A 16,633-nucleotide genomic window follows, 5' to 3' on the forward strand; every position below is an offset into this window, starting at 1 on the left:
ACAAAAACATGATATGACTAAATGAAAGAATATCACAAAAATGGTATTTTAATCCAAAGTTCATAAATTTACAATAGAAATTTAAATAATCAAATCCCCTATGGAAGCTTGATCAAAGTGGGCTCAATACACATAATAAAACCTCTCTATCAAGAATTGTGCCCATGACCATTGCACTTAGATTTCACCTGCATAAAATACTTTACCATAAGATTAAAAAAATGCACTCTTCCAAAGATAGTAAAGAAAGAATGAAAAACCAAGGAGGCACTCTTTCGTTAGTAAAATCAAAGACTTCATCATAGGGAAAAGGTGTTTTAACCATCCAACTTATCTCTAAGATAGAATTTTTATCTTTTGTATGGATTGGAAAGATACAAAGGAAGGTACTCAATCATGCAATCAATTAAATAATATAAATGTAGTGTCATAAAATTGCAACCCTAGCAATTTTAACCACATTTGAGGCCCTCACCTTGGCAACAACATCTCTTTCCTTGACCAAGACCTCTTCCTGCACTTTCACCCCACGAACCTTTCCTGTTTGAGCCTTGAGGTAGTCTCAAGACCCTGTTCAGGCCCCAAGATAGGGCAGGCTTGTCCCCATCTCTTAGGGTGGCCCTAAAATGGGTCTGCTTGGCCCCTTTTGCACAATTTGTTCTTCAAGGATTTCATCCTCTTTGTCAGCCTTCAATGGATGAAAATTAATCCTCTAGGCATGTATAAAATGAGATTCAATTCCCTCATTCGATAGGGGCGCGATACATGAGCAAGATAAGGATAATAAGTGAAATTCAAGCAAAAGGTCTTCATCAAGTATTCAAGCCTTCAAGCATCCATCAAGTCCCCTTATTCATTCATCCATTGGAGAAACATTACAACATTGATTTGCAAGCATGTGTGTGTGTTAGGGTTTTGTCATGTTACATGTCATTCATGCAACACTTGTGATTCCATTCAAGAAGCAAAGCGATCATCATCAACAAATTGCAAATCTACAAGATATACATTTCCATTATTTACATTCAAGCATCTGCAATTACTTTCTTACAAGGTTGATACCTCAACCGGGGTTTGACTAAGACAAAGCCCTATCCACAACCCTTCTTCCCTTCTTTTATGTGTGTAGGTTGCAGGTGCACAACTGTATTGTCAGATTTGGACTCCATTTACAAAGACGAAAAAACCCTTTTTGTTTCGCGGATTTTTCGGAGGACCATGTGCACTTTCAACACGGTCCCAACAACTTTTCTCCAAATTTGTAGGGCAGATCCGTATCAATTTAAATATCTCAGATCCGAAGTTACAACATGATCCCGAACCAGTAGCTCCTCATTTCACCCATTTTATCTCTCTTTCCTACATAGTTAACAAGTTAACTTTCCCATTTGCAAAAGAGGGCAAATTACACTTCAACTCTTGTAATCCACTTGAAATTCACATCTTTGGATTTGGATCTAGTGAATTCAAGCCCCTCTTTTGAATGTAAAGTTCCTCCAAGTGAAAATCATCCTAGTGACTTCCTTTCTCTCTCCTAGGTGGGGAGTCACTAGGGTTCAATTTTCCACTTTACAATATATATCACAACAAAATGTAGAAATGATGTGTATACCTTGCAACATAGTGTGAGAAGTTTTCCCTAAGCGACCATAAGAATGAGATGGTTGGAAGTGAGGGCATACATGTTCACTATAAAGAGTAGATCTCATTGGAATCAAAGATGTTGAAGCCCTTGACAAAATCTATAGAATTTGATAACAAAAAATCATTTCTTTTCATAATCAAATCAAAGATGTCAATTGCTATGAAATCAAACATCAATTCACATAATTAGTTTTCTATAACTATAAATTATACAATATTTTCTAGAAAATCACAATATTTCATCAATGGCTTCTACCAAGCTTTTCTTAAGGAAATAAAAATAGGTTATCAATCAATTTGAGTACACACATAATCCTCTACAAAATAGAATAAATAGCACAAGAAAATCGATATGTGATTTCCTTGTAATTTATCTAATTTATAATGCTTGAATGAATTCTCTCTCTCTCTCTCTCTCTCTCTCTCTCTCTCTCTCTCTCACACACACACACACATTGTTGGTGTAATTAAGGTGTTTTACCTTGGTTATTCTCCACCTAGGTTCTATTTACATGTCACTTAAGCTTACTTAAGGAACCACATAGGAGTTGTTGGAGCATCTCTACTTTAAGTGGACTTATCATGTTACTATATCCATTTTATGTACACACATAATCCTCTACAAAATAGAATAAATAGCACAAGAAAATCGATATGTGATTTCCTTGTAATTTATCTAATTTATAATGCTTGAATGAATTCTCTCTCTCTCTCTCTCTCTCTCTCTCTCTCTCTCTCTCTCTCACACACACACACACACACACACACACACACATTGTTGGTGTAATTAAGGTGTTTTACCTTGGTTATTCTCCACCTAGGTTCTATTTACATGTCAATTAAGCTTACTTAAGGAACCACATAGGAGTTGTTAGAGCATCTCTACTTTAAGTGGACTTATCATGTTACCATTTCCATTTTATGTGGTGTCTCCACCTTTAGTGCTTTTATCACATTATCATATCTACCTTTCGTGGTTGCACTTTTCCACTTTTGGTGGGTAATCCACCTTTAATGATGTTATCATGTGATCACTTTTCCACTTTAGGTGAGATGATAGGCTATCAATTTTTGTCTCATGTCATAAGATTATGACACTTGTTATAATCATATGTACTCCTATGTTCTCACTTGAGCTATATAACCAAGGGGTCTCCTATGTAATATTCAATCGAATTGATCAATTCTATTGCATCATTGATGAGAATGCAATTTATTCTTGTCACATTATTTCTCTCTTGTTTTTATGCTTTCCATTAGGCCTCTAGATCTTGGGTGGATACCTCTCTCTCTCTCTCTCTCTCTCTCTCTCTCTCTCTCTCTCTCTCTCTCACACACACACACACACACACACACATTGCATAATGATTAAATGAATCAACTATAGTTAAAATAATTTAATTACTCTCTTATGAAGAAATGATAGTTAGAGGATGCTTTTATTATATACTTCTACACATCTAACATGATAAAATAGAAAGAAATATCATATCACTATAACATATCTTTGGAGCAACATGGGCTTGTAACATTGTTGATTTAATATCCTTTCATCCAAAAATATTTAAAGCATGCATATATAATTGAATGATTGTGAATTCACCCTACAAAACATTCATGAAATAAAATATCAAATGCAAAAATTATGAAACAAGTAATGTTATCTCATTTATTGTGTACTTCTTCTAAATATGGTTATCATGAATAAATTTAGAATTTACCGTACAAATGTACTCATATGTTGTATTGTCATCTACTCTCAAAAGTAACAATCACTCTTAATATTTGCTCAATAAATATAAAAAGGAAATAAAATCTTAAATACAAAAAAATATGAAAATTATGTTAAAAAACTAGTCATTCATTTGGTAATTGTTACTTTTGATGACAAAATATAAGCTCAACAATGTCAAAATTAGTTGACATATTTGCTCAATGATGACAAAACACAACAAATTACCTAATGAAATATATTTATGTATGTGAAGATTAAATAGAGTTCTTATTTCTATCTTAAAAACATTAATTGGATAGAGAAATAAATGTAAGCATGAGATCTTATTGGTTTCCCATCATTTTGACTATTTAAAAAAGATTATTTTTCAAATGTAGTAAATGGAAGGTTGAGATCATTTCCATATATCAATAATATGGAGTTATTGCAATGTGACAAAATTCCATGCAAATTATATGGTCAAAATTCCTTTGATGGCAGTCATCCTAATCTCTACCAAGATACATGTAATAGTGGTCCTAACCAAGTGAACACATATCAACATAAATATTTTAAATGTATTCAAAGATGTAATGTTGAGGCATTTATATTAAATTTGTTGTGCTTAATTAAATAGATACTCACACATCTTCTAAAAGATGTATTTGTGATATTTATATTAGTGTATAAAAATTGTAATGGTGAAATTGTATATTCATATCTTTTTAACTTGAGCTTCAATTTTTCCTTGATTAGGCTGTCTTAAATGCAATAACTAGCTTATTAGTAGCATATTCTTACATGAATTTGACTCATAATATTCTTGTTTTTCAATCCTATAAGTACTTACAATCGTAAAGGCATATATGAATACAAGGATGATCCAATGGTCCAACACATGACCCATGTGACATGAATAACCTTTTGTCAACTTGAATTTCAACCTTAATGTGATTGTCCAGTTAGCCTAGAGGACCCTCCCTTGCCTTCATTTTACATTCGCTATATATATTTATTACGTCTATATTTTTTATAGTCTTTTTATAACTTATCTTTTGCCTTGTAAGTTACAAAGTGACCCTTTTTGAAGTTGAATCACCCCAACAATACATTAATTGCTCAAGAAATTGATAAATTTTCCTAAGAATTTCTTACTAACAAAATAGGTGATTTAGACTAAGTTTTTCTCACATGATTTCTTTGTCTATGTCATCTTTACACCAATCTTGTCACTTAAACTTATGTTTGACTCATCCTTGATCACACCCAACATAAGAAATCTCCCATTTAGGCACCCTATTTATGGATCTAGGCATATTAATCATCTTTCCTCTCCTTGGAATTCTTAATAATCCGGATGATGAATCACAAAGTGTGATTCGAAACATTGATGATAAAAATTGCATACACAATCGAATCCAGAAGCATTCAGTGAATATATTAATAATCTCCCATTGCATGAATTCTTTTGGTTACTTCTTTTTGAAAATTTGTGCTCTTACCTCCCCACACATAGCTACAAGAGCAAGTCTTAACATATATTCCAAAAAATAATTTAAAAATTCCACCTATATGCTCATAAGTTCCTGTGCAACATATCAATCTTTCATAAATCCCATGCCTTGTCAATCCATCATTGGATACCTTCTAAGCTTTGTAATCAATAGTCACACTATGATCTTTATTTCATCTTTTGCTCCCCTAACCCTTGTCTTTGCTTCTAACCTTTCATCCATCACATGGTATCTTTAAAGCTATAACAAGAGGAATCAAGTTGGCCTATCACAAACGTACATGCCACATCAACTACCCTCTTAGCACATTGGATTGCTTGTATCTCATGTGTAAGATTGATTTACTTATATTTTTTCTCATTAGAATAGTTTATTTTCATATAATAAATAAATTAACTAGTTTATTTTTATCTTCGCATTACTCCAATTACAAGCATTTAAATGCGATTGGATAAATTTAGCATAAGAAGTAAATTAATCAACTTAGTTGGATTAGATCATTACAAGGTTCCACTTTGAAAAATAAAAATAATAATTCGTTTTGCAACAAAGCTTTCAATGAGCAACTTCATAGGCATCCTTTCCTTGAAACTATTCCAACATAAGAACTTATAATAGTCATAGTTTATCATTTCATTTTTACCTTGCGAACACACAAAACAAGAAAAAACAAAAATAACAAAAAATTCGTTTTTTAAGTACTTAGATTAGAAAAAAATACCAAAACCATATATCAATTACAATTTCTTCGAATTATTAAGTTTCATTTCAATATTAGCTTAACTTTACATGTTTTTTTAATTAGCATTCAATTCATTAAAAATAATAAATAAATAAACATTTTTACAATAACTTAAGCCATCTCACATTCAAGCCGAAGGCTGTAAACATAGCTTCCAATCAACAAAGCACCAGTCAACCAATCCAAAGAAACTTAAGTCTAGCAACCAAAATTAGGAAAAAAATAAAATAAAAAAATCAACAAACAAAAATCCTTAACAAGTTATGATTAACCTAAAAATATCTGAACTCATGTTCTCAAGAGATCTTCATTCATGTTCTCTCCTAGTTCACCACATTCAGCTTCTCGCGCTCAAGATCATAAAAGAACTGGGTACAAGCTACTGTAAACAAAGCATTTAGCATAATCATAGCAAAGTGTCACCCTGATTGAGGCAAATCACGAGTTCCCAACTTTCAACTATTGGGGCAATTGATTGCAAAACTGGTCTGAACAAATCACAGACAGTAAAAATTGGAGAATATGTTTAGGAAGGTTTTGGCCCTTAAATTCTGAAACTAGATTTGAAATTTTTTCAAATTTTTACTGGGGAGAACCAGACAAAACTATGGATGGGAAGTTAGCAAAGAGGAAGAATAAACCAAGGGGTCAGAAGAAGAGAAAGGACCCCAACAGCTTAGAAATAATCTTGAGGAATATCTTATGAAAGGACATTAGAGATACAGAGACGTGGGATTATCAAGGTCCAAGGCACAACTCTTTATTAGATTTGGTCAAGAGTACATGTTATGATTTACTGCAAATGCATCTTTAAGGAATTCAAATTAGTAGCATTCATGGAGAAGGCACAGTTGCAGAAACTAGAGCTGCTGGCCCACAATTGAGGCTTGCCAAATATGATGAAGAATGAAGTAAAAATCAAAGATTGATCACTCAGTTCCTACTGTTATCTTTTTGCTCTTTTATGATGCTTTTGAAGTCTCTTCAAACTCTGTTCTAGTTTGGTATCCTAGAAATTTTAAGACATCTGAATGGAAGCCGCTAGGTAGTGTGTTTTCAACCGTTCTAGACTGTTTTCTATATGAGAGGTATATTACAGTCATGTAGAAGATTGGTATCACATGCAAATCCTCTATTGCATGCCCTTTCAAAAATATGGGCAAGCTTCAATTTATAATACTAATAGACTTTACAACTTAACAGAGAGAAGGAAAAGATCATTCTTAGCCCAGGAAAGAATTTCCAACCCTGTTATCATTAGAAGACCAAGACTATTGGATGTGCTTCAAAATGCTAAATGAAAAAGATTGCACCTATTAGAACCAACAGAAAAAGGAAAAACAGATAATTGAATTAAACAAAAATAAACACAGGATGCTGTAAGTCGATAAAGAAATTGCAAAAATGCTCTCGGACTGAGCTGCTTACATATCCAGTATCAAACAAGTTTTCATCACTTGATACCACCTCAATAATTCTTGACTCCAAATGAGAGAGTATTTCAATCATGGAAGCCTATACAAAGCATTTACAGCTTTAACTATTTCTTTACAGCTGGGCTAGGAAGAAATCCATTACAACTAGGTGGAGACAGTATCTAATACATAATTGCTAACATGCTGTGCCAACAATCTGATTCTTCCACAAGAAAAGCATGCATACAACATACCTACTTGTAACATTACATATATAGGATTTCACAAAGAAGACTGGATTTGTTTCGTTAATCACACCAGATGGATACTGTTGCGACATATTTTCCTAGATCAGACCCAAACTTGGCACATGAAGAACAACTAGTCCTCCATTGCAAAGTCCGTTAGTCACCAGCTTCACTGCATTTCCAAGTAGATATGTTAGTTTATAATAATCTACTTTCTGAGATATGTACCTGAATGGATGTTTTTACAGCAGGAACACTCAAATGCCTTTTTCTCATCGATTTCCATTTGCTGGAAATGCTAGGTTTCCAACATTCGATGGACAGTATATTGCATTTGCAACGGTTGAATCCAACGCAAAATAGATCGCCGAACATTCCTGGGCATTGGCAACAGACGTGCCAGACGTGATATAATTCTAGATGCTACATATGAAAAATCTTCCATCAGACGTACAACCAATGCGACCAAAATCATGATTCGAGAGAGGCCTCAGATCCAGAGGTAAAGTTCAAGCAGTTGTCTCAATTTCTGCAAGAGAGAATGTGGTACATAAGTCGCACATCACCATTGACCAGATTGATAAGTAGATTGGTTGTTTTAATATTGTGAATTTGAGTTGCTTCCATAAAACAGAAGCATTTTTGAAATTTTATGAACAGAAAATGCTTTGGTCTGTAATATTTTCAAAAAATGTCACTTGACAAATTCTGTGTGTCCTCATTGTGTAAGGTTAATATTCTTATGAATGATCCCTCTGTCATTTGTAAAGTAATATTGGAGCAGCACTAGAAAAATTGAAAACGAAGAAAAATAAAGGATATAGAGATATATCCATTATAGAGAGGAGTATATTACTGCAAGAATTAGAGAATATAATTAAGTAATTTCAATAAGCGGTGCAGATGGTGGTAATGTTTTCTGTGAATTTTGAAATAGCAAGACTGAGCTGAGTAACTAAGGACAGAAAACACAAGTTTACAGGCAAACTAAAGGGTACACAAAAACAGCACAGTAGTGCAGTATGGTTAGATCATTAATCAAAAGCTAGCAATATAATACATACTCAGATCTAAAATTATCAAGCTAGAATAGAGAAAATCTACTTATTTATGAACCTATAGATTGGAAACTTGTTATTGAACATTTAGATTTGAAACACTAACATAGGGACATGTATCCCACATGGTCATTTGCTTCTGCAGATGAATAGCTTAAATCTTTCTCTTGTTCCCCAAGGTGGCCACCAAAAACTGTTAGCATACATCGGAAGGATAGAGAAGAAAAGGTCTTCTAAATACCATCTGACTAAGAAAAGTGAAGCTTATCACAACTACTTTATTCCAGAAAAAGTGTAGCTCATTGCCACAGCCTTATTCAAAACAAAAAATGAAGTTTATCACCACAACATTATTCCAAAAAAATTGAAGCTTGTTGCCACAACCTATTTCCAACGCCCACACACTGAAAGGAAGTAAAATAAATTTGAAATTTCTCAGAACACAAGAAAATTAGAAATGATTTCTATTAGCTACACAACCAACATAGGAAGACCAAGAAAACTTGCAAGTTGTAATGCAAAATTCATTACAGAAATTAGTAAGGTAAACCTAACAAAGAACAAACAACATCATCTTAGTCAACATTGTAACATTTCACACTTCTATGAGTCGAACGGCAATAATCAAGTAGCTTGATTTCAAAAGGGAACAATACTATCTGAGTAAACATCTTACTGCTTAAAAAGTCCAGCCACGATAAAATCATTCTTAAGATAATGGGGAATTGTGAGGGTTAAACCCATAGTATCAAAAAACCAGCAGTTACAGTGGTTAATTGCAGCCCACCGTGCTGCTTCAAGCTGCTGGATTGGGTTTATCCAGAAACCAGTTTTAAAGTTGAAAAACCTGTGATTTTTTTATAAAAAATTACTGAATAACCTATATTTTATTTTGCCAGTTATTATAAAAGAGCACAGGATTTTCAACTTTTAAATTGGTTTCTAGAAAAAACTGGTTCAGATCTTTTGAAATGGCACAGTGGGCTATGGTTAGTGGTTTTTCTAAGAAAATGCTTCTGTTTGATTATAAAAGTCAGTTTTTTCTTCTATTTTCATTTCTTATTTTTGTTTCTATGTCTAAATACTATATTTGGCATGAAATAATAATAAAAAATTTTGTTTTCCCCAATATTCTTATGAATATTTAGCATTTTAAATTTTTACCATGTTTTTCCATATCCAACCAGAATAATTGAATTCCATTTACACTTTCAGCTTGCTGTGTCAATGCTGCATAAATGGAACACTACTATGGGGTCAAAGTACCACTGTCTACTAGGATGTGGCCCCGTCCCCCAAAAATCCCTCCACTTTTTAGAAGCACGGGCTTGGGGGAAATGTTGCCCCCACTGTCCTGCCACCTTCACCACCAACCCACGGATGTATTAGTTTGAATGATGGTTCGGGGACTCTAGGACATCCCCAAGACATCTAGGGGCCTCCCGGGGTCTCCCAACCATCTCCACGACTTCTAGGCATCCCCCATTACAGAAAAATGAAAAAAGTCAATATTTAAAAAAAACTAAATAGTGTTTTCTATCCTATCGGTCTGATCCAGTAAAACCCTACGCACTCACAATTGTTTTTATAAATATGCATCTAGGCCTCATTCCAAATACTCCCAAATACCAAAAATAGTAAGGACTTGGTGTTGCAGAAAACAAAATGATAAAATTGTGAAAATGACGTGAGCCATGAAGGTTTGTGTAGTTTTGAAGACCCTAATTTGTATTTGGTAGCCTCCACGACTGTGCCCCCACTGTCCACAAATCTAGGCCCTTGGTCCCCCATCCCTTTGTCCCAAGAATCTATGGAACATAGGGTCAAACTAAATATTTTCTAGAAATATGTGCATCAATCATGATTACCATATTATGTTTCTGACAATTCTAGGAAAATGCAAGACAAATTGGAGTTTTATCCTAAAATAAGAGATATAACATGCAGTCCATCTGAAAACTGTCAAAATTCAACCAAAGATCTGACAACAAAAATAAAAATATTTCACTTTGATCATAAAATCAAAGGTACAACACATGCTCCATATCATCAGTTGTCAAATCCAAGAAGATAATTGACAAGAAATACTCCCTCCTTTTTAAATCAATTGAACGCGTCCTGAAAGCCAGATGAATACTCAATCCCCTTCAAATAGTGCTTAAAACTGCATTATGACAGAGCATATGCCTGTCATAATGAACCTAACTTTAAACTGCATTATCACATGGTGTATACCCATCAGGTTAAACCTGGATAATGATTGCAGTAAGTGCCCTGGCTCATCTCTAGATCGCAGCCAGGAAACTACAACCATAAATTATCGAAATGAAAATTTCTGGCCGGCCTGTCGGACAAATCTACTTACAAATCTTAAAAAGACAGAAGTACTTTTCCCAATCAACATTTTCCCGTCACGACAAAATCGCAGATTTGTGACTGAATTTGGGGAAAGAGAAAACTGAAATTCACACCATAGCAAGCAACGAATTAGGCGCGGAATGCCACCAAGTTTCACAGTTCTTAATTGCAACGAATTCAAGGAGGGGTATTTGTTAAATATATGGAAAATTGCAGACCCCATGACACAGCATCTGCAGATGTCTTTGGTCCAAAGTACCAAAAACTCATTACAAACCCAATTTAGCTACATTGAAAATAAGCAAAGAAATAAAGTACCCAGAAAATAAGAGACACGAAAGAAAACAAAAACCTAGAGGACTGACTATCATATAACGATTTAATTTGCAAGAAAGGGCAGCTGCTCCTAGGACTACCAAGGATGGGATCTCGTAAACAAGGAGCTATATACTCACGAAAAGGTGCAATTGTACTAAATGTGCCGGTCGGACATACACTGTTCACCCAAAAACCCAAGCTAAGATGCAGAAGCTACCGAAAACAAAAAAACCTGCACCAGAATAACAGTGCCAGCCTACATATAGCATGCCGTTGGCGGTTGATGTGGCTCAATTTTTTTCCTACAGTCGCTCTGCCTTGTTGGGCATTTTTTTAGTCCACAACGAGGGCATTTCCAAAGACAACTTTAGCTAAATTACTAAACTAATCCAAAACAGTATCAGTTGCTTTAAGTACAACACAAAAAACTTAGGATCATCTCAGTTGCTTTAAGTACAACAAAAAATACTTGAAGAAGAAAAAGAAACACTTAAAGAAATCCACAGGCATACCAGTAGCTTCTGGACTGCAAGTGTAGAAGCATATCATCCAATCCCTTGATCATCTGTGTTCAAGAAAAATCAGAGGATCATATATTTTTGTAATTTAAGGGATGATTGCATTAAAAAATGCAGCTCCCAGATCAAAAGAAATGGGGCGCAGAGAAATCCCACAAAGTGTACATAATGCAAAATGCACACGTCACCCAATCCAAAATAAGTTATGGGTGAAATAAGATGATGACAGGGAGACCAGAAAGTACTAGAATTGCCACCATATGCAGGCTTCTCTGGTATTTGAAAAGACAGATCAAATTTGTTCCATTTTAGACAGGCGGATAACAGGGGGCTGAGGTCATCCGAACATGATGCAATGCTATCTTTGGAGTTTGATGGATTTGTCCAATATGGGGCGCAATCACCTCAGCCGAGTCCTCTACCTAGATTAGATTGTCTCGGATAATGGAATATTGTTTTTGATATTTAGTCTATGGTCTTAGGTTGAACCTCTTCGATCAAGAGTTAAGAATGAGTTAAGAATGAGGGGTATCCATTTAAGGAGTAACTATTATTCTGTTTGATATGTAGTCTAGAGTCTTAGGTTGAACCATTTAGACCAAGAGTTAATAATGAGGGTTATCTATTTCGAGTATCTATTTTGTGTGATATTTAGTCTCTAGTCTTAGGTTGAACCTCTTCGACCAAGAGTTAAGAATGAGGGGTATCCATTTCAAGGAGTATGTATTCTATCAAATTCGCTCCAGACACAATATATTAACTTTGTGATAAATTAAATTTTAAATAATTATATGAATATCTTAAATATATCTATTCTAGAATATCTTAATAATGGCTAGATGCATTTTATAATAGTATCAATGATGTGAACATGTTAACAAATAAAAGGTAAGAGTTTTTGTTAACATGTTCACATCATTGTTACTATTATAGGATGCCTCTCAACATTATTAAGATGTTTATGTACATGGTAATGATATGAGATTCCTTAGTGTCATCATAGAATTTCTAACAATACTAGCATACCTATATTTTAATTTTTTGGGGGGATAAAGTATGAGAGATGCCAATTTTAAGATAATTGTTGAAGATTGACATAATCTAATTGAAACTTAAAATATTCTATTTGAATGTAGCTACATGAATGGCAAGACAACATTTTGTTCTCTCTTTTAATAATCTTGATAATTGATTCTAAGAATTCATGTGAAAGGTTACTTAGCTTGGAGGAAAATATAATTGCAATCTATGTTTCTATTAGGTTGATCTTTGAGTTTTCAAGCAAATGCAATTTGTAGGTGTAAAATGAAATTTGTGGCATAATATGGAATGACTTGACTTGAGTCATTTTCCCTTATCTCCTTCAATGCCCCATACTAGTACTGCATTTAAATAAATACCACCACTATTTAGCATTGGAAAATTGAAGGAAGTTGGTTATAACAAAATGGTTTGAATAGAAGATTAACTATCACTCTCTATAACTTAATTAATTTTATCATCCCGATCATCAATCAGATCATTGAGTTTGATCTATATTTTATTCATTAATCTACTACATTATCCATAAAATATTTTCTAAATATGTTTTACTAAAAAAGTTGGGTATTAAAAAACGATACCTGAATTAATTATCCAAATTTGAGGGCCTCCTTGATAGGCTAGTAGAGTATCACCATATACACATTTTGAGTTTTGATTGATTTGAATTCTACACCATAAAGCTTGAAAATTAAGATATATCATTTTATAGGGCTCACACTCTCAGAATTGCACATGCAATTAAATTAATTATTTGACATGAAGGCCTAGTGATGCTATAAGCTCCCCTGCTCTATTTTTAAAAATATGAATTTAGAAACTTACTTTTATTATGTTGAGAGACATTCTATGCTGGGAACACAAAGTGGATGTACATAAAACTTATTATTTAATATTTTAAAGAAATTTTTATTTTTTTGAAACAAGATATTTATACATATCATTCTTATGTTTTTTTAATATAATAATTTTTCAATATTGATAAAATATTTACAATTTAAAAATAAAAAATATAATTTAACGTAAATAGATGACTAAATTATTTTTATATAAAATACAAATGGACGTCAATTTAAATCAAATGGAGTTTTTATTGATGGAGGATCTTCAATTCATTATGTGAGTGTAATATGCCTTTCAACGTAATTAAAAAATGTTATTTTAAGATGAATAATGTATTCTTTATATTACAACATAACAATTTGATATACAAGTTTACATAAAAGGTTGGTAGAATGAATTCATACACCAATGTTTAATGTGAGCATCCTAAAATAAAAGCAATCACATCATTATGTAGTTAAAGCAAATCCAATGGGAAGAGGAGGAGGTTGTCCATCAAGGGGATTACCCCAACCATTTGAGAGGTCTTAGCCATTACGAATGTGAGTCCAAGATGTAACCTCTTTATCCTTTTCACTCTTGATTAGTAGTAGTTGAACATGATATGTTGCAAGAGCTATCCTTGGGTACCTGCCACTATCATACCAAGATGGAATACCTCTATTTACACTAAGAAGAAAAAGACTAACCATGTGTTTAAGGGGATCAAACATGTCCCCTATGTTGAGGAGATCTATGAAAGTCATATTTGGAATGAACACTCTAACTATAGTCACATTACTGCTCATATTGAGAGGAAACACAATTTTTTCTATAAGGAGATGGTGGTGCATGATTAACAATACAAGTAGTTTTTTTAATGCTATATTATTGTAAAGGTGAATTTAGTACATGCCTCACATTGTGTAAATAATTTTTTTTTAAACTTTGATAAACGAAATGATGCATTAAGTTAACATTACATTTAAATTGCACAACAAAGACTTAACTTAACTCCTAAAGGATTTCCCAACATGGTTTACATGATTTAAACTAAAAATTGCTTAACGTTAATTAATCCAATTAAGATAATTTAATCATAAAGACACAATTACACTAATCAATGATTATTTTATTTAATAGTATTTGATCTCATTAATATGTCTAAGTTCCATTCATGATGATTCTTTCCATTATATTTCATCAAAGATACTAATAAAAGATATACTTTTAACCATTTAATTTTCATCAATACATTTCTTTTGCATCACATGATTGAAATAATATTACATTGCACTAAATCACCAAGTCTCATAAGATCACTAATGTTTAAATTAAAATTACATCTTGCCATGAAGGCATACATAACAAATAATACAACTGACCATATAAGGTCCAAGATATACAAAGAATGATTCAAGATGACAAATAGGATCCAACTGGAAATACAAGACGCTCGAATTGAAAGAGCAACTAGAACACATGTGAAGCCAACTCTCGCAAGAAGGAACAAACACACCCAGTGGAAAGTGGCACTACCACTCAACCACGTGGCTCAAAAAGAACCACCCCACCTTGCTAGGAGATAGAAATAAGACCCACTAGCAACCTACAAGGTATGCACACATGGTCTAAACACAACATCAGGAATCCCACATAAAGCATATACTCACAAAACATGACTCCACAACAAAACTCTAGGTCATACCAACAAGGCTACACACTAGTGACCATAAGGGAAGAGTGTCATCACATAGCTTGGAATGGTTATCCTGGAAGGCCTCCATAGGCCCTAACCCCCATCTTGGGTTATCCTGGTAGCCTTTCCTAAACCCTCAAACCCCATCCAAGTCTCATGCGGACCCAAACAATCCTTTCATGAGGACAAGGTTGTTGGTTTGCCATTCCAGGCCTTCCCACTGCATCCCGAGTCTGTACTAGCACTCAACCATGAGCGGGGTACAATTATCTTAATTAATGTTTTAGCTACCCAACCCCCTAATATATTATTAAGTTATCACTTACTTAACCAACTTTTGAGGGGTTATCCTGCTAACCTCTTTGGGTACAGCCCCCACTCGAAAGCCACTCTTCCTTATGACACTACACAAAGATACTTAAAAGAACTCCAAAGCAAGAGTACCAAAACAAAGTTACACAAAGGAGTTCAAAACCACTGAGAAACACTTGTTCATACAAGGCCTTGCATATAGGTTGACTCAACTGGCAAAACATAGTCTACTCACGAGACAAGACCAACGGAAAAGACAACACGAAAAAAACTAATTTTATTTAACACTAAAGACTTGCAGTATAACTTAAATGCAAAGACAGTTAAAATGAAACAAATACCTTCGCTAATTTAAAATAAACAATTTAATTTTCTTTCTCTCCTAATTCACAATTGACCAAGTTTTCTAAGTTCCTAAGTTTCCAAAATAAATCCTTTATAAATAATAATTTCACAGATACAGTTAAAAATTCAAATCAGTGTTTGCTTTATAAATTTAAAATTCCAAACCAACACACACACACACACACACACACACACACACACACACACACACACACACACACACACACACACACACATATATACATATACACATACACATACACATACACATATACATAAATATATGCATACATACATATATACATATATATATACACACACACACACACATATATATATACATATACATATACACATACATACATATACACATATACACATATATACATACATATACATATACATATGTATAAATACACACACACATATGTATATATGTATGTATGTATGTATGTATGTATGTATACATATATGTATACAAACATACATATATACATACATATACATACATATATATACATACATACATATATATACATACATACATACATATATATATATATATATATATATATATATATATATATTAAAAATTAAAAATATTTTTTTAAAAACCCCTTGCTGCCACGCAGCCCCCCAATAGGGGAAGGCAGTGGCATGTGAGGCCACGACGTGGTTGCCACAACCATGCCTCCCCCCCCCCCAATGGTACATGGGGAAGCCATGACTCCCCACTACCATGGGGTTGTGGTGCCTATGATACCCCCACTAAAATAATATATATATATTTTTTTTCAATTTAAAAAAAAAAAAAAATTACAACATCAAATACATTCTGTGAATATTTACCAACAAATAAATAAAAACACTCGATGAATAGTTTTT

At 33.5% G+C, this 16,633-nt stretch overlaps 1 long non-coding RNA gene across 1 annotated transcript; it reads right to left on the minus strand.

The window, feature by feature from the left end:
* Positions 1 to 6,945: 6,945 nt before the first annotated feature.
* On the minus strand, positions 6,946 to 12,049 carry LOC131063694 (uncharacterized). The gene is made up of 2 exons (XR_009111117.2): positions 11,524 to 12,049; positions 6,946 to 7,806 (listed from the first exon to the last, which is right to left on the minus strand). It is a non-coding gene; the product is annotated as an uncharacterized LOC131063694 (long non-coding RNA).
* Positions 12,050 to 16,633: the final 4,584 nt, after the last annotated feature.

Source organism: Cryptomeria japonica, chromosome 9 (assembly GCF_030272615.1).
Source record: "Cryptomeria japonica chromosome 9, Sugi_1.0, whole genome shotgun sequence".
In the NCBI taxonomy this organism is placed as follows: Eukaryota; Viridiplantae; Streptophyta; class Pinopsida; order Cupressales; family Cupressaceae; genus Cryptomeria; species Cryptomeria japonica.